Here is a 24682-nt window from a genome sequence, read left to right on the forward strand (position 1 = left end):
TGGCAACTCACTCCAGTGTTTTTGCCTGGAGCATCCCAGGGACGGTGGAGCCTGATGGGCTGCCGTCTATGGGGTCACACAGAGTCGGACACGACTGAAGCAATTTAGCAGCAGCAGCTGTTAATAGGCCAAGAGTGAGAGAAGATAGACTCCAGTGGTGCTGGTAAATGCCTCAGTCATCCTGATCACACTGCCAGTTTTTGTGACCATTCCATGTATAGAGCTGGATGTCCACTCAAAATTTGATTTGGGTTTCAAGACATGATGCCACACACACACTAACAGAGTAGGAAAATAACAGTATTGTTACTTGTTAATACATAAAGAATTTTTCTTTTTCTCTAAGAACAACACAGGCTTCTCAAGCTTATTTGAAAATGTGTTGGGAGAACAAGGAAAGGAAACTTGTTAGTGATTTCTATTGAGGTCAGGAGATGGGGTCAGACTTCCTGCATTTGTGCAGGGACTTACTTTTGAATCTCCTGTTGGCACCAAGGAGGAGCACATGGTCTGTCTCATCAGCTTGCTCAGATGTGGGACAGAAGGGGAGAGAGAAAGAGGAGAGGCGTAAAAGCTGTCAACAGTGAAACAAAAAGGAAGTCAAACTTTGTTACTTTTTAGCTCTAATATTTAGGTCTTTGATCCACTTGAGTTAATTTTTATATATGGTGTAAGGTAGGGGTCCAACTTCATTTTTTTGAGTGTGTGTATCTATTTTTCTCAATGCCATTTACTGAAGGGGAGAAGGGCATGGCAACCCACTCCAGTATTCTTGCCCAGAGAATCCCATGGACAGAGGAGCCTGGTGCGCTATAGTCAATGGGGTTGCAGAGTTGGACATGGCTGAAGCAACAGCTTGCATGCATGCCTTTACTGAAAAGACTATGTTTTTCAGTTTAACTGAAAAGTCCAACAATGAGACGTATCCTTTTCTTACCTATCCATTAATAACTTGGTAATTTTAAATTTTTTGGCTGCACTCAGTCTTCACTACTCTGCGAGGGCTTTCTCTAGCTGTGGCAAGCAGGGGCTACTCTTTGTTGCGGTGTGTGGGCTTCTCATTGCAGTGACTTCTCTTACTGTGGAGCACAGGCTCTAGGCACACGGGTTTCAATAGTTGCAGCACACCAGCTCTGTAGTGGCGGCACGCAGGCTCTCGGGCGTGCAGGCTTCAGTAGTTCTGGCACACAGGCTCGGTAGTTATGGCTCACTGGCTTAGTAGCTCCATAGCATGTAGAATCTTCCTGCAGCAGGGATCAAACCTGTGTCCCCTGCATTGGCAGATGGATTCTTATCCGCTGCACCACTAGGGAAGTCGGGTAATTTGGGATATTATATCTCCTTTGGCTGTGCGTCCTGTGTGTATTGGTTCCTCAGTTGAGAAAGGTAAATGGAAGAGAGGTGAGTGGTAGGATTCAGGCATGACCAAATCCCTTTGAAATAGGATGGCAACCTCACACCTTGCAACCCCCCACCAACCCAGGCCTTTGAAAAACTAGGACAGGTATCCTGGAGACAGACTATATGAACTTTCAACCATGAATTTTAAGTTGCTGAATTTTGTCTATTTTTGAGATCCTGCAGTATCACCTCAAGCTCATTTTGGTAATAACTGAGTCTAGAATTATGCCGGAGCCTGCTGTGTGTCTTGGATAATCTCTTGAATTTTACAAAATTTTTGCATTTAGCCTGGTTACTCCCTCCAGAACCTACCAGACAGATCACTCACCAGGTCTTGGCTCTTTCTCCTCATGTTGCTGCAAATGTTCCTTCCTGCTTGTGCTCCAGTTTTGAACTATAATGTTAATAGCCAACAGTTAATATGTATCACACTACACTAAGAGCTTCTAATATGTGATCCAAATGCTAACTGGGATGGTAGTCTTGATTCTTGGATATCTAGATAATATTATCTTACATCTCTATTATATGTCCTGTGGAAGCCCAAAGGTCTCCCATGGGTATACAAATTCTTGTTCGTGATATTCCTCAAAACTTTTTGCTTAGTTCGGTTTATGGATTATCTAGCTAACTCATGTATGTGTTCTTGCTCTAGCCTTGACCCAAATGTGACTCAACTCTGCACTCTCAAAGGCATTTTTGTGTGTAGTTGACCTCACTCAAGACTTGGGAAGAGTAAGGAAGTGAGCTTATATGTTAGCAATGCAAAAATTCTAATTAAACACTAGATACTCTTCCTTCCTAAAAAATTTTTGGCAACTTCAGCACTATGAATTTTTTTCTAAAATCTTTTATTTTGAAATAATTTCAGACTTCCAGAAAAGTTGCAAAAATAGTACAGTGTTCTTGTACATCCATTGTTTTCCAAGTCCAGCAATAATTAGTTATAAATTTTGTTAGTTTTTCTAAGCCACATTTCCTAAGGTTCTAAGCTTAATTCCAGATTAAAAAAACCCCCCACATTATTTATGGCTGTGCTGGGTCTCTGTTGCAGCACACAGGCTCCTCTTTGCTGTGCGAGGACTTTCTATAGTTGTGGTGAGCGGGGGCTACTCTCTAGCTGTGGCTTCTCATTGTGGTGGCTTCTCTTGTGGAGCACAGGCTCCAGGGCTTGGGAGCTTCAGTGGTTGTGGTGCAAGAGCATGTGGGCTTCAATAGCTGTGGCTCATAGGCCCACTAGGTCTTAATTGGGGCATGTGGGATCCTTGTTCCTGGACGAGGGATGGAACCTGCATCCCCTTCATTGTCAGGCAGATTCTTAACCAATGGACCACCAGGGAAGTTCCAATTCCATATTACTTGGAATTTATTTAAGATTCAAAATTCTATTTAGGGTGGGTTGGATAACTAAGAAAGCACTATAAGCTCCTCTTTTTCTTTATATGCTTTGTTCAGACTATACAGTTTTGTTTTCCCTACCTTTCTCCATCTTTACCCTAGGAATAGAAAGAATCACCTGGGAAGCAGAGGGTATTGAAATAAGAATGAGGGAAATCCTGGGGCTTTAAACTTCCTTACCTATTCACTGATGATAGGAGAACATGTAGCCTGGAAGGCTAATTTTGATTGTAATATTCCTGATTAGTTGTTGATTAATCAATCCTTTGGGATTTATGGAAAAAAAGAACTAACAGTTTTTGAGATTCTGACAGTCACTGTGTTAAATGTTCTCTACTTGAAAATATAGGCAGATCCTTTCTATAAAATCTTAATTAAAAAAAAAACCTCTAATAAGTGATTAATTTGTGGTGGTCTGGTAGCCTGAACACAAGCCTTTCAGGGACAGTAGAACTGCTGGTCTTCTGTAGCTTGCTTTTGGAGAAGGGAAGATAGGAAGTGGAAGCAGTGGTGGAGGACACTCTTGGCAGCAGGATCAGGGTGGAGGAAGTGAAAACAGCAGCAGCAGCAATAATGGTGCACAGGAGTGTGGAGGTGGAAGAGAAATGCTTGTTCCAGTCAGCTTTCCCCAGGAGGCAGAGCCAGAGGATAGACTTGGATGCAGGTGATTTCGGGAGGTGATTCTCGGAAGCAGGAGAAAGAAGTGTGGTGTTTGCTTGAAATGACAAGCAGTGGGGCTGAAGTTGAGTCTGAGGTCACAAGGAGCTGTCCATCAATGTTATAATGAACTCAGAGGTGGGCCTTGAGGAGGAGACGTGGACCCTGGAGGCATTTACTGTTGTCCACACAGGACTGTGTCCTCACGCAGCTTGTATTCACATGTATCCCATGGGAAGTCCACCATTTCACTTAGTCTTCAAGGAGATGGCTGATCTCCATATCTATGTCATATTTTCCATATCTATTGTCATATTATCTATGACCATACAGTGGGCTAGAGAATCAGTCAGTTCAGTTCAGTCACTCAGTCGTGTCCGACTCTTTGCGACCCCATGAATCACAGCACGCCAGGCCTTCCTGTCCATCACCAACTCCCGGAGTTCACTCAAACTCACATCCATCGAGTCGATGATGCCATCCAGCCATCTCATCCTCTGTCGTTCCCTTCTCCTCCTGCCCCCAATCCCTCCCAGCATCAGAGTCTTTTCCAGTGAGTCAACTCTTTGCATGAGGTGGCCAAAGTACTGGAGTTTCAGCTTTAGCATCATTCCTTCCAAAGAACACCCAGGGCTGATCTCCTTTAGAATGGACTGGTTGGATGTCTTTGCAGTCCAAGGGACTCTCAAGAGTCTTCTCCAACACCACAGTTCAAAAGCATCAATTCTTTGGCACTCAGCTTTCTTCACAGTCCAACTCTCACATCTATACATGACCACTGGAAAAACCATAGCCTTGACTAGACGGACCTTTGTTGGCAAAGTAATGTCTCTGCTTTTCAATATGCTATCGAGGTTGGTCATAACTTTTCTTCCAAGGAGTAAGCGTCTTTTAATTCATGGCTGCAACCACCATCTGCAGTGATTTTGGAGCCCAAAAATATAAAGCCTGGCACTGTTTCCACTGTTTCCCCATCTATTTCTCATGAAGTGATGGAACCTGATGCCATGATCTTCGTTTTCTGAATGTTGAGCTTTAAGCCAACCTTTTCACTCTCATCAAGAGGCTTTTTAGTTCCTCTTCACTTTCTGCCATAAGGGTGGTGTCATCTGTGTATCTGAGGTTATTGCTATTTCTCCCGGCAATCTTGATTCCCGCTTGTGCTTCTTCCAGCCCAGCATTTCTCATGATGTACTCTGCATATAAGTTAAATAAGCAGGGTGACAATATATAGCCTTGACATACTCCTTTTCCGATTTGGAACCAGTCTGTTGTTCCATGTCCAGTTCTAACTGTTGCTTCCTGACCTGCATACAGATTTCTCAAGAGGCAGGTCAGGTGGTCTGGGATTCCCATCTCTTTCAGAATTTTCCACGGTTTATTGTGATCCACACAGTCAAAGGCTTTGGCATAGTCAATAAAGCAGAAATAGATGTTTTTCTGGAACTCTCTTGCTTTTTCCATGATCCAGCAGATGTTGGCAATTTGATCTCTGGTTCCTCTGCCTTTCCTAAAACTAGCTTGAACATCTGGAAGTTCACGGTTCACATATTGCTGAAGCCTGGCTTGGAGAATTTTGAGCATTACTTTACTAGCGTGTGAGATGAGTGCAATTGTGCAGTAGTTTGAGCATTCTTGGTATTGCCTTTCTTTGGGATTGGAATGAAAACTGACCTCTTCCAGTCCTGTGGCCACTGCTGAGTTTCCAAATTTGCTGGCATATTGAGTGCAACACTTTCACAGCATCATCTTTCAGGATTTGAAATAGCTCAACTGGAATTCCATCACCTCCACTAGCTTTGTTCGTAGTCATGCTTTCTAATGCCCACTTGACTTCACATTCCAAGATGTCTGGCTCTAGAAGAGTGATCACACCATCGTGATTATCTGGGTCATGAAGATCTTTTTTGTACAGTTCTTCTGTGTATTCTTGCCACCTCTTCTTAATATCTTCTGCTTCTGTTAGGTCCATACCATTTCTGACCTTTATTGAGCCCATCATTGCATGAAATGTTCCCTTGGTATCTCTAATTTTCTTGAAGAGATCTCTAGTCTTTCCCAGCTAGAAAATAAACTTAAAAAAATTATTTATTTTTAATCAAAGAATAATTGCTTTACAGTAAGTACTGTGTTGGTTTCTACCAAACATCAATATGAGTCAATCATAGGTTTAGAAGAATAAGCTTTTGTCTTTGCTGTGGGTCAAAAGGCCATAACTGATATTTTTTCTTCTCCTCTACCACCTGCTTTGGTGGGTGTCACATGCTTACTTGGCAGGGTAATTCACACAGATTGTGTCTCTGAGGGGGTCTGAGTCTTTGGTTGTCTTGCTCTCATCAGGTGTTTGTTCCCGTGTTTCCTATTTGCTGTTATCTCTGGATATGAGAGCACCGGAAGATGCAATGGGATATCCCAGGTACCAGTATATCTCTTCATACTGCCATACTGCAGCAGCAATCCTGGTTCTTATGATAATCAAACTCCATGGCCCCTGGAGTATAGTGATTTCTTTCATTGTCTGCTGGGCCACTGACAATTCCAAAATGATCATGTTGTTAATTGTAGTTTAAAGTTCAGCGCAGTCCTTGCCATGCTCCCTGGTGGAAATAAAACCTTCTAAGAACCAAAGACCTCTAGTCTGAGAGCCCAACATGGTGGGAAGGCCAGAAGTGACACTCAGGCTTTGAAGAACATCTGCTATAGGGGAAGACTGTTAGTATTTAAAATGACCAGAAAAGTTTTGAAGGCTGATTTAATTTTTGCCGGGGGAAGGGTGTTGATCTCACTTCACAGATGATATTTTTTCCCTAGTTTTATTGAGTAATGATTGACAAAAATTGTATATATTTAAGGCATACAATATGATATTTTGATATATGTATACATTGTGAAACGATGATAATCAAGATAATTAACATATGTATTACCTCATATAGTTACCACTTTTTTGGTGTGTCAAATGAATATCTCTGGAGTCATTCTTTGGTGATCTAAAGGTAAATGCTAAGTTGTTTGCACCTTGTCCTGCCTCCCATCTAAAGATTATTTTTGTTTGGTAAGAACAGACATCATGAAATAAAATCTGTCTTTGTGAGTTCAGGCTGCTATAACAATGTACAATAGACTGGGTGGCCTATTAACAACAGTAGTTTATTTCTAACTGTTCAAGAGGCTGCAAGTCAGAGTGTTAGTGTGGTTGAGTTCTTGTGAGGACCCCCTTCCTGGCTCATAGATAGTTGTGTTTTTCTTGTGCCCTCACATGTAGGAGGGATGAGAGTTTTCTGGGATCTCTTTTATAAGGGCACTAAGCCCTTTCATGAGGCCTCCATTCTAATGAACTAATCACCCCAAATGCACCACCTCCTAATGCTATCAATTTGAGGGTTAGGGCTTCAACACATGAATTTTTGGAGGACAAAAAATAGTCCATTTATTATACCTTAAACTAAAACTAGGTAATACAAATGCTATATAAGTTGTCGTTACTTCCCCCTGATCCAAAGGAGGAGGAAAAAGAAGGAAGAACAAGAGAAGAGTGACTCATTTTGAAGTTGAAAGTATGAGAAACAGCAGAATTCTGCTAACCTCCCCACCCGCTTCCAGCTCACAAAACACACTCTGGGAGCTTCCCTGGTGGCTCAGTGGTAAAGAATACAACTTCCAGTGCAGGAGACATGAGTTTGATCCCTACATGGCATGATCCCTACATGGCATGTGGGGATCCACATTTAGTTGCCATGTAGCAACTAAATCCATGTGCCACAACTACTTGAGCCTGTGCTCTAGAGCCCAGGAGTCACAGCTACTGAAACCCTATAGTTTCTAGAGCCCATGTTCTGCAACAAGAGAAGCCATGGCAGTGAGAAGCCCATGTACCTAAACTAGAGAGTAGCCCCCAGCTCGTTGCAGCTGGAGAAAAAGCCTGTGCAGCAACTGTTACCCAGCACAGTCAAAAATAAATAAATAATTAAAATTTTATATATATATATATGAAAGTGAAAGTGAAGTTGCTCAGTCATGTCTGACTCTTTGAGACCCTGCAGACTGTAGCCTACCAGGCTTCTTGGTCCATGGGATTTTCCAAGCAAGAGTACTGGAGTGGGTTGCCATTTCCTTCTCCAGGGAATCTTCCTGACTGAGGGATTGAACCCAGGTCTCCCACATTGTAGGCAAGATGCTTTACTGTCTGAGCCACTATACATACATATATATATATATATATATATATATATATATAATCTTTGTATGCTTGGGGTTTGTCCCAGGCCCTGAATGGAAAATGTGAACATGTATGTAATATCTTAAGGGACTTACAGGTTTTAAAAATTCACTAATATATCAGTAATATTAAAAGAATCAACTTTTACTCTCTCAATCTTAGAATAACTAATTCATGCTTAATACCTCTGTATGGTGGTATTTAAAAAATAATTTCTTGTGCTCAGAAAGACAGCAGCATCAAGGTTGAGTTGAGTATATGAATGTATAAAATGTCCAGAAAAAATTAACTACATAATACATTTCAACAACTATTTTCTTCAAAGTACTATATTAAGACATTGGAAGACATAGGAGAAGATGGTTGCTAATATGCTCTTGAGCCATGAAGGGAAGTTAATTGACTCTGTGGATCACAATAAACTGTGGGAGATTCTGAAAGAGATGGGAATACCAGACCACCTGATCTGCCTCTTGAGAAATCTGTATGCAGGTCAGGAAGCAACAGTTAGAACTGGACATGGAACAACAGACTGGTTCCAAATCGGAAAAGGAGTATGTCAAGGCTGTATATTGTCACCCTGCTTATTTAATGTCTATGCAGAGTACATCATGAGAAACGCTGGACTGGAAGAAGCACAAGCTGGAATCAAGATTGCTGGGAGAAATATCAATAACCTCAGATATGCAGATGACACCACCCTTATAGCAGAAAGTTAAGAGGAACTCAAAAGCCTCTTGATGAAAGTGAAAGTGGAGAGTGAAAAAGTTGGCTTAAAGCTCAACATTCAGAAAACAAAGATCATGGCATCCGGTCCCATCACTTCATGGGAAATAGATGGGGAAACAGTGGAAACAGTGTCAGACTTTATTTTTTTGGGCTCCAAAATCACTGCAGGTGGTGACTGCAGTCATGAAATTAAAAGACGCTTACTTCTTGGAAGGAAAGTTATGACCACCCTAGATAGCATATTGAAAAGCAGAGACATTACTTTGCCAACAAAGGTCCGTCTAGTCAAGGCTATGGTTTTTCCAGTGGTCATGTATGGATGTGAGAGTTGGACTGTGAAGAAAGCTGAGCGCCAAAGAATTGATGCTTTTGCACTGTGGTGTTGGAGAAGACTCTTGAGAGTCCCTTGGACTGCAAGGAGATCCAACCAGTCCATTCTGAAGGAGATCAGCCCTGGGATTTCTTTGGAAGGAATGATGCTAAAGCTGAAACTCCAGTACTTTGGCCACCTCATGCGACGAGTTGACTCATTGGAAAAGACTCTGATGCTGGGAGGGATTGGGGGCAGGAGGAGAAGGGGACGACAGAGGATGAGATGGCTGGATGGCATCTCTGACTCTATGGACATGAGTCTGAGTGAACTCTGGGAGTTGGTGATGGACAGGGAGGCCTGGCGTGCTGGGATTCATGGGGTCGCAAAGAGTCAGACACGACTGAGCGACTGAACTGAACTGAACTGAACTGAATCAGAAGAAAAAAGTTATTTGTAATTACAACTAACTGATAGCACCTGCTTTTGCCTTTAAGGGAGTGTCATAAAATTTCCCCGTATTAGACTCTTAAAGAACAGAACTGTCAATTGTCAGTTCATTAGCTTTGTGGCCTTGTCCTCCAAACATTTGATTGAGTATGACTCCTCCTGGTGGTAGTAGAGATTTGATGAGATTAAGGAAAGAGATTATTCCAAATCAGGGAATGACTAAGGAGGTAAGATTTGAATGAGTTAGAGAATTTAAAAGGAAAATTGAGTGCAAGGCAATTTGAGATTATATGTGTGTGCATGCTCAGTCACTTGATCATGCCCAACTCTTTGTGGCCCCACGGACTGTAACCCACCAGACTCTGCTGTCCATGGATTTTTCCAGGCAAGAATACTGGAGTGGGTTGCCATTTCCTACTCCAGGGGATCTTTCTGACCCAGGGATTGAACCCTTGCCTCTTGAGTCTCCTGCATTGACAGGCAGATTCTTTACAATTGTGCCACCTGAGATTATGAGCCCCCAGGAATTCTCAGAAATCCTGAGGAGGCAGTAACATTCCCTTTAGACCTGGATTAGGAGTGTGAAACAGTTCTCATACATTTCAGAGATCAGAGAGACCTCAGATGACATCCAGGTGACACTTACCTTCTGTGTTCCTAAACTCCTAATTCTGATACAAGAGATACTGCAGCTGAGTGGAACCCCAAATCAGAACTCTGATCATAAGGAGGATCAGGGCCTTGCAACTTTGGGCAAGAAATTGTTGTTGTTCAGTTGCTCAGTCGTGTCCGACTCTTTGCGACCCCATGGATGCACGCCAGGCTTCCCTGTCCTTCACCATCTCTTGGAGCTTGTTCAAACTCATGTCCATTGAGTCGCTGATGCCATCCAACCATCTCATTCTCCGTCGTCCCCTTATCCTCCTGCCTTCAGTCTCTTCCAGCATCAGGGTCTTTTCCAGTGAAAATACCAGTATTTAAATACAAGAAATATCAGTGTTTAAATACTGATTTTTATTTTGGGCTGATCAGGAGTCCTGGTTATATTTTATATTGTTTTATGTTAAATGAAATTCTGTTGAATATAATTTTTACAAATAGTGTTTTAAGATGAAAATGATTCATAATTTGACTAAGATAGCTACTTGTTATTAAAACTGAGCAACCTTCATGGCCTGTGCAAAATTCTGGACCATCTTTCGTTATTCACATCATTCATAGAACTTGCCTTCCCAGAAAACTTTTCATCTTGTTGTACCCTCCCCCTAATTTATTTTTACCCATTTATATCTTTATCTTTGTACTGCTGAAAGTTCCATAGTTAATTTACTTACATTTCAGATTTCTGGGAAAATGCCTATCTTTTATTTGAAACACCCTTACTTTTATTTTTGATTCCAAAGCCTATTTCCTGTCGAGGCAGGAGTTCTTTGAAAAGATGACTACTCTAGAATTTGACATATTTTCTCTTATACCTTACCGTACTTGCATTCGTTTCAGATTTTCAGTTTTAACAATTTTAACCATGCTGCATGTCATAGTCCTGTTGGTGCGCCTCTAGATGGCAGTACAGTGCCATTAAAGAAGCTCACAGTTTTCCACTGGACAACACAACTCCTGTTCCTGCTTCCAGAATGGTGACCCACATTTGCCAAGGATAGCTGCTTCTCCTTTCATTGTTCCCCTTTTCACCCAATCTTGAAATATTTGATCTCTAATTATATGTAGTATCAAGATGAAAATTGTAAAACACCAAGGTAGCTGCAAAAATGCTTGATCAGGTTTTAGGATGCCACACAACACAGTCTTAGGATCCACTAAACTTGGCATTTAATGATAATAACAATAAAGATGGCCTAGAATATTAAGAATTCTTGCTCATGGATTGACACATTATTGAGATACTGAGTATAGGAATTCAGTGCTGCAAATCACTTCAAATTACCATCAGAAGTCTAAATATTCACAATCCATCAGTAGTATTTATAGTTATTTCACAGTTAGAACAGATCATTACTTACCCTGGACTTTCCAATGTTTCTCTGTTATGTGAAATTTTACCATGGAGGCATGTTCAAGAAGATGCTAGTCAATTTGGCGCCCATTTCCTCTGTCCTGCCATTGAAACCTCCTGACGTACCTGTGGTCTTTTGTCTCTATTGATGAATTTGATTCCCTTATAAGCCAGTTAACTATGCTCCTCTCCATGACTTCAGCCTGGACCTGTAACACTAGACTGCCTCTTTGAAAGTGCATTATCCTGGCCTTGAGGCGGATGAGAAGTGGGAATTCATATTCTTAGTTCAAATCCTTCATTCTTAGCAGACAGACGGATAGTTTTCCCTCTTTACGAGGAGGAGTTGCTGGCTCGCTTGGCAGCTTTTTCTCTTTGCAGCACTTTCTCTCTCATTTCATCTGTTGATTGACACTTGGATTAAACCTTTTGGCTGTTGTAAATAATGCTACTATGGACATGGATATACAGCTATCTTTTCGAGTCTCTGCTTTCATTTATCTTGGGTATATATCTTCCCTGGTGGCTCAGATGGTAAAGAATCTGCCTGCAATGAGAGAGACCTGGGTTCGATCCCTGGATCAGAAAGATCCCCTGGAGAAGGGCATGACAACCCACTCCAGTATTCTTGCATAGAGAATCCCCATGGACAGAGGAGCCTGGTAGGCTACAGTCCATGGGGTCGCAAACTGAGATCATGGGGTCAAGAACTGGTTAGGCACGACTGAGTGACTAAGCACAGTACCCAAAGTGTAGTTGCTGGATCATATGTGTTACTTGCTCAGTCGTGTCCGATTCTTTGTGATTCCATGGATTGTACCTGCCAGGCTCCTCTGTCCATGGAATTCTCCAGCAAGAATACTGGTGTGGATTGTCATGTCCTTCTCCAGGGGATCTTCCCAACCCAGGGATTGAACCCAGTTCTCCTGCATTGCAGGCAGATTCTTTACCGTTTGAGCTGCCTGGGAAGGCCGGATCATATAGTTCTATTTAAAAATTTTTGAATAACCACCATGTTGTACTCCATAGCAGCTGCATCATTTTACTTTCACTAACATTGCACAGGGGCTCCAATTTTTCTGCATCCTCACCAATATTTGTTGCTTTCTATTTTTTTAAAATAATAGTCATCTTTAAGTATTAGGTAATATCTCATTGTGCTTTTGATTTGCATTTCCCTAATAGTTAGTGCTGTTGAATATCTTTTCTTGTGCTTATCGGCTATTTGTATATTTTTTTGAGGGGAGGGGAATGTCTAAGTGCTCTGCCCATTTTTTAATCTATTTGTTTTTTGTCATTGTTGTAGGAATTTTTAAAAATATATTCTGAGTGTTAATCCCTTGTTATGATTTGTAAATGTTTTCTCCCATTCCATGGGTTGCCTTTTCACTTTGTGTCCTTTGATGCACAGAAATCTATCCTTTTTTTAAATGGATATACTAGCACCTGAATTGGCTGTTCATCTGGAAATGCTGTGTTCTGTTAAATAGCTCCACAAATCTCTGAGAAGTCAAGCCTCTTTGGCTGCTATTGTTTCAGTTCCCCATCATCTCCACTGCAATTAGTACATCATGTTATGTGAGTACCTATCCTGCTAGCAACCTTGACTTCCAGCGGAGAACCACTCCTAAATTCCTAAGTGATTCTGATACCTCTTTTACCAACATATTCCTGGCCTTGTTGAATGATGTGGACAATAGACCCTCTCTTTTGTGTGTTCTGTCTTTACATAAAATATCTTTCTAAGCAAGACCACTTTTCTAAGCCATTTATTTTTTTTCTCCACTGTCAGATATAGCAACTCAGGCATTTCAGTTTCCTTTAGCACGCATTGCTTTCTTGAGTCTTCTAAGAGCCACTCTAGCAGAAAATTTGCCCTACCCACTGGAATCCTTGCCAGAGTGTTAAATCCTGTGTGCCTAGAGCATGCCCCAAGTCAGTGAACTCTTGCATACTCAGTCATATGTTCTGAAACCCTTGATCAGGCACTCTCTGTATGCAATCCCATAGATACTCTCTTAATTCTTCCTGGTCGTGTTAGCCAATTATTGCAGCTCCTTCAGGGTATATATAATCTGTCTACTCTCTTACCAAGCCTAGCATTTCCCACGGTTGGGTTACACTAGGATTTAAATCTATTTATCAAATGGCATCCAGAAGAGGAGGCAGGGGCAGCTCTCAATTGGGTGCCTGTAATATTGTGGCAAGGAGACCTCCACATTGTCTTCCACATAGGGAATGTGCTACCTCTTGTTTTAAAAGAAGTTTATTTATTTTTGGTTGTTTCAATCTTTTAAAAAATGTATAAGTGGAAGTATAGTTAATATACAACATTATATGTTACAGGTATACAGTATAGTAATTCATAATTTTAAAGGTTATACTCCATTTATAGTTATTATAAAATATAATAACAGTATATTATTGTAATATACTATTACACTAATATATTATAAAATATAATAATTAGCTATAGCCTTTGTGTTATACAGTATACTCTTATAGCTTATTTTATACATAATAGTTTGTGCCTCTTAATTCCCTACCCCTATATTGCCCCTCCCACTTTAGTAATCACTAGTATGTTCTCTCTGAGTCTATTTCTTTTTTGCTATATTCACTAGTTTGTGGTATTTTTTAGATTCTACTTGTAAGTGATGTCATAGAATATTTGTCTTTCTCTATCTGACTTATTTCACTTAATATCCTCGAAGTCCATCCATGTTGTTGCAAATGGCAAATTTTGTTCTTTTTTATGGCTGAATAGTATTCTATCACTGCAGATGGTGATTGCAGCCATGGAATTAAAAGACACTTACTCCTTGGAAGGAAAGTTATGACCAACCTAGATAGCATATTCAAAAGCAGAGACATTACTTTGCCAACAAAGATCTGTCTAGTCAAGGCTATGGTTTTTCCTGTGGTCATGTATGGATGTGAGAGTTGGACTGTGAAGAAAGCTGAGTGCCGAAGAACTGATGCTTTTGAACTGTGGTGTTGGAGAAGATTCTTGAGAGTCCCTTGGAATGCAAGGAGATCCAACCAGTCCATTCTAAAGGAGATCACCCCTGGGTGTTCTTTGGAAGGACTGATGTTAAAGCTGAAACTCCAGTACTTTGGCCACCTGATGCGAAGAGTTGACTCACTAGAAAAGACTCTGATACTGGGAGGGATTGGGAGCAGGAGGAGAAGGGGACGACAGAGGATGAGATGGCTGGATGGCATCACTGACTCGATGGACATGAGTTTGAGTGAACTCTGGGAGTTGGTGATGGACAGGGAGGCCTGGCGTGCTGCAATTCAGGGGGTCACAAAGAGTCGGACAGGACTGAGCGACTGAACTGAACTGATATATATACATTTGTGCTGTGCTGTGCTCAGTCATGTCTGACTCTTTGCGACCCCTTGGACTGTAGCCCACCAGGCTCCTCTGTTCATGGGGATTCTCCAGGCAAGAATACTGGAGTGGGTTGCCATGCCCTTCTCCAGGGGATCTTCCCAACCCAGGGATCGAACTGGGGGTCTCCTGTGCAGGCAGATTCTTTACTAGCTGAGCTACCAGGAAAGCCCCTATATATACATTTGCTGCTGCTGCTAAGTTGCTTCAGTTGGGTCCGACTCTGTGCGACCCCATAGACAGCAGCCCACCAGGCTCCCCGTTCCTAGGATTCTCCAGGCAAGAACACTGGAGTGGGTTTCCATTTCCTTCTCCAATGTATGAAAGTGAAAAGTGAAAGTGAAGTCGCTCAGTCGTGTCCGACTCTCAGCGACCCCATGGACTGCAGCCTACCAGGCTCCTCTGTCCATGGGATTTTCCAGGCAAGAGTATTGGAGTGGGTTGCCATTGCCTTCTCCGATATATATGTATATTATATGTACTGTATATAATATGTATGTATAAGCATATACATATTTTATATGTACTATATATATATATATATACACATAAAATCTTTCTCCATTCATCTGTTGATAGACACTTAGATTGCTTCCATATCTTGGCAATTGTAAGTAATGCTGCTATGAACATCGAGGTACATGTATCTTTTTGAATTAGTGTTACTTTTCTTTCATTTTATCATTTTATATATCAATTTATTTAAAATGTTTTATGTTATATTGTAGTATAGTTGACTAACAGTGTTAATTAGCAGTTCTCCATTTTGTGCACATAGCTATACAGAATTCATAGCATTTTCTGCCTCCAACTTCTAGCTATGTATTTCTAATATTTTAGACCTCTTGCGTTAGAATGATTATAACCTATGAAATTAGAAGTTAAAAAAAAATAGTTATCTATATGGCTGAGCCAGGCTTTAGCTGCCGCACTCAGGATCTTTGATCTCCATCGTGGCACATGGGATCTTTAGTTGCAGCTTGTGGGGTCTAGTTCCCTGACCAGGTATCGAACCTGGGCCCCCTGCATTGGGAGTTTGGAGTCTTAGGCACTGCATCACCAGGGAAGTCCTGAAATTAGAACTTTTGTATTTTTATTATTTTAAACAGTTCCAAAGATATTCTGAAATTTAGGAGAGATGTATTGGAATGATGATAGAGATATGGGCCTCCAATATTTAACTGAGAATGTTTAAAAATAAGCTCCAGTAGTAGTTATGTATCTAGAATAGTGTTCCAAAGATAGTTTAAATAATCATATATTATTTAAATATATTAGTAAAATATGTAAACATAACAAAATATTATTCATATACATATAAATATCACATATATTATATATAATATTATAACTGCCAAAGGTTTTACCCATTGAATTACTTTATTTACAAGCTAAATTCAGAATATGATTTAAAGAATTGAAGTAATTCACCTTTTATCTTATTTTAAAAGATATTTTTATTGAAGTATAGTTTGCAATATTATATTACTTTCAGGTGTACAATTTCTCTGATTCAGTATTTTAATAGATTATACCCCATTTATAGTTATTATGAAATATTGACTATATTCTTTGTACCATGCAATATATCCTTGTATCTTATTTGTTTTATACATAGCAGTTTGTAACTCCTTAATCCCCTACCCCTATCTTGACTCTTCCTTCTTCCCTGTTACTGCTGGTAGCCATTTAGCTTGTTTTTTACACCTGTGAGTCGGTTTCTGTTTTGTTATACTCATTCATCTTACTTTTTAGATTCCACATATAAGTGATATCATACAGCATTTGTCCTTGACTTTAAGCATAATGCTTTCCAGGTATATGTTGTCACAAATGGCCAAATTTTACTTTTTTATGGCTAATAGTCTACCGTACGCATGTGTGGAGATATATCTCTCTCTCTATATATATATCCGTATATCACATTTTCTTTATCCATTTGTCTGTTGATGGACACTTGGGTTGCTTCCATATATTGGCAAATGTATAATGCTGCTATGAAGAGTGGGAATGTGTGTATCTTTTTGAATTAGTGTTTTAATTTTCTTTGGATATATACCCAGCAGTGGAATTACTGGATTGTATGGTATTTCTACTTTAAGTTTTTTGAGAAACCTCCATACTGTTTTTCAGTGACTGTACCAATTAACATTCCCACCAGTGGTATACAGTGGTTTCCTTTTCTCTACATCCTTGCCAACATTTGCTATTTGTGTTCTTTTTGATGATAGCCATTCCGACAGGTGTGAAGGGAAATCTCATTGTGTTTCTAATTTCTTTGATGGTTAACAATGCTGAGCGTTTTTCTCATGTGCTTGTTGGCATCTGAATGTCCTCTTTGGAAAAATGTCTATTTAGGTCTTCTGCCCATCTTAAAATTGGTTGTTTGTTTTTTTGGATGTTGAGTTTTATGAACTGTTTTATGTTTTTAATATAATCCCCTATTAGCCATATCATGTGCAAATATTTTTTTACTTTCAGTATGTTGTCTTTTCATTTTGTTGATGGTTTCTTTTGCCATGCAAAGCTTTTAAATTTAATCAGGTTCCCCCCTCCCCTCTTTTTTTGCGTTTATTTCCTTTGCTTGATATGTCTTGATGTGGGTCTGTTTGGGTTCATCTTGTTTGGAACTGTCTGTGCTTCCTGTACCTGAATAACTGTTTCCTTCTTCTGTTTCAGGAAGTTTCAGTCATAATTTCATCGAATGTGTTTTCAACTCCATTCTCTTTGTTTTCTCCTCTTCGGACCCCTATGATATAAATATTGATATACTTGATGTTGTCCCAGAGGCCCATTAAACTGACATTATTTTTTTAATTTGTTTTTCTTTTTGCTGTTCTGATTGATGATTTCATTATTCTAGCTTTCAGATCACTTATGCTTTCTTCAGTATCACCTGGTCTGCTGTTAATTCCTCCTAGTGTGTTCTTCATTTTATTTGATGTATTCTTCAGTTCTGTCTGGTTCTTTTTAAATTTTCCAGTTCCTTGTTAAAATCCTTCTTGTGCTCATCTGTTCTTTTCCCAAGATCAGTTAGCTTTCTTATTACTAATGCTTTGTATTCTTTACCTAGTAAATTATCTCTGTCTTATTGGTTTTCAGGTTTTTTTCTTGTTTTTCATTTGAAACAAATTTCTGCCTTCCCTTTTGCTTAACTTTCTCTGTCTCTGTGAAATTATGTGAAACTGTTACCTATCTTGGTCTTTAAGGAGTGTTCTTTTGTATTATAGCAGCATTCCTGTGCAGTCTGCATGTGCCCAATGACTTTGGTGGGAGAGCTGGATCTCAACTAAGCATAAGCTGCATCCTCCTACAGGGTGTGCTTGCACCTATTTCGTTAGTAGGAGGTGGGGCCTGAGGCAGAGGGGTTAGATCCAGGGCCAGATGTGAGCTGGGGCTTCTTCTCTGCTTAGTGGCCAGCATCACTCCATCGGGGCAGGGTTGGGTCCCTAACTGCTGGAGCAGAAGGCCTGAGGTTTGGGTCTGAGCTGGTTCTCTTCTCTGCTTTCCTAGCACCGGCATCTTTGGCCCAGAGGGGAGCAGTACTGAGCACGAAGTTTTGGAGTAGGTGCTTGGTGGGGACTGGGGTATGTGCTGGGGTGGTTCTGGCACCAGTCACCGTTCTGGACCACTCCTGATTTGCTGTCTCTGCAAGTGTTAATAATAGCTAACCTCATACTGCTCAGATGCCATTTAAGGTGGGAGCCAGCTCTGTCCCTCAAAACTGCACACTTCCCTTGGCTGCAGCAGCCTTTGCCCTGGTGTGGAGCTGTTTCATGGAGCAATATGGGCCACAGCGTGTGCTCGGCTCAGTCTGGGGCATGTGCTCTGACGGTCACAGGAAACTGAGGCGGAGTCCGGGGTGGTTTCAGTCTGCTTCTTCTGCCTTGTTTTGGGAGTAATCTAGTGTGCGAATGCTTTTCACGAGTGGAGACTAGGTTTCCTGCAGCTATCAGCCTCACTGGTTTTCAAACCAGCTAAGGGCATTTGGCCTACTAGTGTTGGACCCCAGGGCTGGGCTGCACAAGTATGTGGTTCATACCGCTCACTCCCCAGGGAAGATCTCTAGGACTGTGTAACCCTCCCCTCTTCTCTGTTTCCTGCCAGGGGCCCAGGTCCCAAACTTACCACTTTTCTTCCCGTCCTATCCGACTCTGTGTGTATTTTTCTTACAGCCTTGATTATATGAGTTTTTGTGCGAGTCTCCAGTCTGTTTTTAGTGAGAATTGCTCCACATGTAGATGTCTTTTTGATGTGTTCATGGGGAAAACTCTTACAAAGTAATTTATCTTTTAAAAGGGAACTGAAAGATCTCAGTCTTGCAACATGAGTTTTTAAGTATTCAAGTATTACTTAAAAATCTGTTCATTACCACTTAACATATTTGCATGTGAGAGATGAAATATAAGTGCGAGCCTTCCTGTTAAGCTACTTGTTATCTTCTGATTTTCTAATACCAGCTACCTTCATGCTCCTAGTTTTAATATTCAGAATAATATATCTGAACTTGTAAAGATATCCTGATGTTAAAATCCTATATTATTACTTTAGGTTTCTTTAGGGTTATATAGGTTCTTATAACATTACTTTAGGGTTTCTCAAATTACTGTTATTAGAATTAGCCAGGAACACTTGTTAAAAATAAAGCTTACCCCGTCCCCATCAGCATCACCAGATGCTGAGGTCTAGCAAACTATTTTTCAGTGTCCTGATGCTTTTTATCATTAGGCAGTTTTGAGAAATGGCTTAATACCAATGATATTTATACTGAGTACACCTGAGGAACTTATTAAATGTGTGTTTCTGGACTCCACCCTTAGGTACCCAGATTTTAAAAGATGTGAGTGGTCCATTAACCAACCCTGGAAAAACAGGGGCTTAGGAGGGTCAGCATCAAAGCTCTTGATCAGCAAAATGCGGTCTGTGGTCATCAGAGACTGACAGTTTGTGGAGCTTGGAAAGCCCAGAGGGCAGGCAAGTGCTGAGAGGACATAGTAGGAAACAACTTCAAGCCAGAAATCATGGCATTTGGATCAGTTATGTCCCTAGAACAAATCTCAGAACTTGAGAACAAGAGCCTGACTTTAACATGAAGTCCATCTGAATCAAGGTGCAATTTGTATGCCTATTGGCATACAGAGTGGACACTTATACGCCTGGATTTGCAGGGTGGGCAGCAAAATAAATATAACTGGTTAGGAAATAAATAGCTATAATTATAAGGAGGTGCTGATACTGGTTGAAGAGAGAGGGAGGGAGCTATACTTGCCAATGGTTTCTGATAATCTAGACTTCCTTAATCAAAAACTACTTCGTTTTACAACACTTCCTCAAAGAGTGGTCCTTCAGATTGCTCACCTAAGCACCACAGAGCATGGGGGCAGGTTATTTGTTATAAGTTCAGGTTTCTGGGTCCTACCTTGAATTCAAAAATCTGTAGGAGTTGAGACTGGCATTTTAAATAAGCTGTTAATGATTCTTATAGAAACTTGAAGTTTAAAAAATCATGACCTTATCAGAGGCCCTGAAGCCTGAAATATGTCTAGACAGGCATTTTATCTGGTAAAAACGCAAACCCACTGGGAAGAATAATACATTAAATACATTATCAGACATTAAATGATTTAGCTTTCTGGAGAAAAAAGGAGCTGAGATAAGAATTTGAGGAAGGGGGAGAAGGAAGTAAACGAAAAGCAATGGCAAAGAAACTTTCCTGGTTAGGTCTACCTGAGTCAGGTTTTACTTTTGAAGGAGGGAGAAACATTCAGATGGATGGGACTCTTGGAGGCTCTGAAGATGGACTCCAGCAGTACCTTCAGCCCAGAAGCATTGTGGTGTGGCTGGAGTCAATCAGCAGGGTGTTTCTATAGTAAAATGAGGAGATGTTTTATGGGAGACTATAACTATTCTCCCTGAAAACTTAGGGATTTACTCTAGTGTTTTTAGAGTTCCTTAAATAGCTCTTATAGTTCTATTGTTGATTACTTTAAAGATCCCTGGAACCTATTATGTTTTGCAGGGTACTCCTTTTCTAGTGACAGGTTCTTTTGAAAGAAATATTCTGGAAAGGAGAAAGGATTTTAAAATTCGCTCCCAGAGTTTTGGATCTATTCTGTAAGTAAGCACCGATCCCTTTTCTAATTCTAGCCTTATAAACAACCATCAGACTTTAATTTGTCCTCTTGAATATACCTAACATTCTCAGCAATGTCTGGTCCACTTCTCATTATAAATTATTAAACTAATATTTTGGGTTAGGAATAACACTGATATGTGTTTGAATCTAGTGGGCATGAACCTAGGGACTCATCACTATATTTATATAGTGTATGTATCTTTACATTAGAATCATAATTTCTCAGGCTCTATTTTCTAAATAAGAATATCATCTGCTTTTAGTTTCTTCTTATATAGTAGACTCACTATTTTTCTCCCCCTTGGAATTTTTCTGGTTCTTGAGCTGTGGGGACCAGATGAGCAGTTTTTGGCATGAGGAAAATCATAATTTCTCTCTTATTGAAAGCCATTTTATGATGGAAGACTACACTTAGTTTTGTTTTGAAAAGTCCCTGGTTGTGTGTCTTTGCATCCTCCACTTTTTATTTTATTCTTCAGCTAGCAGTGGGATTCCATGGATTTAAAAAATCAAAAGGAATATTTTTTAGGACTTGATGTAGTGTAATTTTTAAACCTATAAATACAGTTTATGTTTATGCATGTCTTCTCAAGTTGTTCAAATAAGAATATTTATGTAGTGTTATTCCTACACTTTCAGGAATGTATTATAGAATTATCATTGAAGAATTCATTGTTCTGACAGTAACATCTTTGCTGCATCATTCTTAGAGGAAATTTTCTTGACAGCAGTATTTGTGTTCTATGTCTGGAAATATCTGTAAATTATATTCAATTCTCTGAAAGTCTCAAAGGAAGAGTTGCTGTAATAAAATTTTTGACACAAGTATTTCACATTTCTAGCTCTGGCAGCAACTTCACGATATAGAGGTAAAAAGTGAATGTGTGTGTATATATGTGCACATATATATGTGTGTGTGTGTGTGTATATATATATATATATATATATGCATATATATGTGTCACCATCAAGCATGGATGGTGACTTCTATTTAAAGAAGATAAAAGGAAATTTCTGTATTTTTTTAGCTTTAGAAACACATTTCCCCCTTCAGATGTGGTAGAAAGATAACTCTCTCACTGACCATTTATAGTTTATGAAGAATTATGATCCCTTAACTATTGTTAGTATATATGCTTGATGGACGTGAGTCTGAGTGAACTCCGGGAGTTGGTGATGGACAGGGAGGCCTGGCGTGCTACAGTTCATGGGGTCGCAAAGAGTCAGACACGACTGAGCGACTGAACTGAACTGATGCTTGCTGACTCTGACTTTGTAAATACTAAGAGGAAAGTTGAGAGAGGGGCCTTAGAAACTGTTGCTGTGAATCCAAGAAAATGCCTGCTCAAGCCAGAAGGTAAATTGTTAGTGGCCTAAGATCTTGTGGACAACAGGATGCTTATGAAATACCAGGCAAATATTGAGTGGGCAAAAGTCATTAGAAAAATTTGTATTGCAGTCACACTAACATGATTCCTTGGACTGTTCCATTAGTAATTATGACATAGTATGTTAAAGTATTTTCATGTGATGTAGTATATGAAATTTAGAAATATGTGAGATTGAGAAAAAAAGAGTTTGAAAGATAACTGAAGGTTCTTATTTGACAACTGAGCTTGATAAACTTCTATTTGAATTGATGATCTCAAACCTGTAGTTGAGAAATAAGATCACAGATTAATGAAAGGAATGCCAGAAGTTTCCTAAAACGGCCTTCTTAACTTTACAGCTGCTTTGTAGTATGTGAGGTAGGTCTTAACCAAAATCTTTACTCCAAACAAGTTTACCTGGACAGGAGTTAAAGCAATAGAGTCAGCCCCAAGCCTGAATCTGTAATTTCTCTTGGCTCTTTTCCCACCTGCTGTTTGGATGAAGTATGAACTGGTAGAGGAGCAATATCTTTGGAGTCAGGCTTATGTTTGAGTCTTGGTGTCTGCCAGTTGCTAGTTTTGTGATCTTGGGAAAGCTACTTAATCTCACTGAGTCTCAGTTTTCTTATATATATGAGGGATAATGGTACCAACTCAGGGCCAGCTATAGCAAAAGGAAAATGCTGGGCTCCTTGTTAAAAAAGCAGGAAAAAAGTGCTATTAAAGTACTGATATATAAAGTGTTTTTTCCTTTATAAAATTTTATAACTTATAAAACATAATGGTATACTCATTGTAAGTTCAGAAAAGTATTTTAAATTTATAACTTGGATCTTACCATTCATCTTTATTCTATATAATGCAAATACATATTTGCAATATATAATTGTAAATGCAAGTATGTCTGTGTGCATGTTAAATTGCTTCAGTCATGTCCAGCTTTTTGCTGTGGACTGTAGCCCATTAGGATCCTCTGTCCATGGAATTATCCAGGCAAGAATACAGGAGTGAGTTGCCATGCCCTCTGCCAGGGAATCTTCCTGACCCAGGGATCAAACTCGCATCTCTTATGTCTCCTACATTGGCAGGCAGGTTCTTTAGCATCAGAGCCACCTGGGAAGCCCATAAATATAAGGGCACTTAATTTGTATGTGGAATCATTAGTATTCCATAGCTTGTACATGCATATATAGTTCATTCTTATCAGAACAGTGGGGAAAAAAGCTGCACAAAGCTAGCATTTAATTTCAGTTCTTTTTTTTAAATTGTATTATTTTATTGGAATCTAATTGCATAAGGTTGTTGTAAAACAGGAGCCCAAACAACCTTATACAATTTCAGTTCTTTATATGTACATATTATACCAATACATTTCAGGTGTAACTTAATGATGAGGAGGAAAGGTCTGGAATGAACTCACCTGTGGGTTGCCTTACCTTTCCTTTTTTTACTATGTCATGATATTTAGTGTTAGTGCTGCTGGGAAGTAACATGATTAAAAAAGGATATGATTGGATCCCTTGGTTGTTCATGTTTCTTAGAACACCATTATCTTCTTCTTGTGATCCAAGCAAGGCCCCATTCAAAAGGGTAAGGCATGGACTCCAATGTATTAGTCACCCCTGACACATATGACATAGATGTGTCCCATATAACATAGATGTGTCGTATGGAACATGAGCATAGAATTCTGGTGGACCCACTGTGCACTGAGTTTTAGTGAGACTCGAAGGGAAATATGCATGACGGAAGCCATGAAGGCTATGTGAATGGAGTGGCAAGTTATAGTTGACATATGCATGTATTTCTTCTGCTCATGTGCATCCCCTGTTGTCCCACTGAACTTCACTTACAAAACACATGCTCAAAATTAAAATCATTAAGAATTTCAACATGGCAACAACAGAGCTATTAAAAGAAAGGCTGTATCTGATCTCACTTGTCATATGCCCATGAAGCTGGTCCTTTACCTGCTTTGTAACATTGTAAGACTCCTAGAAGAGTACACAGGAGATGCCCAATAAATGTCCTTCTGTTTTCTTATAGGAAAAAAACATTAGTTTCCTTCAGAATAGACATACATGTTAGCACGACTCAGAATCTTGATGCCCAAGGGGTGATGAAAACGACTCACATTTGACCTATTACTTTTTTTTTTTTTTTTTTATTTTTAAACTTTACAATATTGTATTAATTTTGCCAAACATCAAAATGAATCCGCCACAGGTATGCCCGTGCTCCCCATCCTGAACCCTCCTCCCTCCTCCCTCCCCATACCCTCCCTCTGGGTCATCCCAGTGCACCAGCCCCAAGCATCCAGTATCGTGCATCGAACCTGGACTGGCGACTCATTTCATACATGATATTATACATGTTTCAATGCCATTCTCCCAGATCTCCCCACCCTCTCCCTCTCCCACAGAGTCCATAAGACTGATCTATACATCAGTGTCTCTTTTGCTGTCTCGTATACAGGGTTATTGTTACCATCTTTCTAAATTCCATATATATGTGTTAGTATACTGTATTGGTGTTTTTCTTTCTGGCTTACTTCACTCTGTATAATAGGTTCCAGTTTCATCCACCTCATTAGAACTGATT

The 24682-nt window shown here is 39.9% G+C and overlaps 1 long non-coding RNA gene across 2 annotated transcripts in view; it reads left to right on the forward strand.

Moving 5' to 3' along the window:
• Positions 1–24682, forward strand: part of LOC147349177 (uncharacterized) — a 42453-nt gene that overhangs the window by 10114 nt on the left and 7657 nt on the right. The window contains exon 2 of one of the 2 annotated variants that reach the window (XR_015149493.1): positions 5797–5872. The exons of the other annotated variant lie outside the window; for it this stretch is intronic. This is a non-coding gene — a long non-coding RNA (uncharacterized LOC147349177). The remainder of the gene's footprint in view (positions 1–5796; positions 5873–24682) is intronic. 2 annotated transcript variants of the gene reach the window in all.

Source organism: Bos grunniens, chromosome 21, assembly GCF_055505025.1.
Source record: "Bos grunniens cultivar Pamir isolate PY7600 chromosome 21, Bosgru_T2T1.0, whole genome shotgun sequence".
NCBI lineage: Eukaryota > Metazoa > Chordata > Mammalia > Artiodactyla > Bovidae > Bos > Bos grunniens.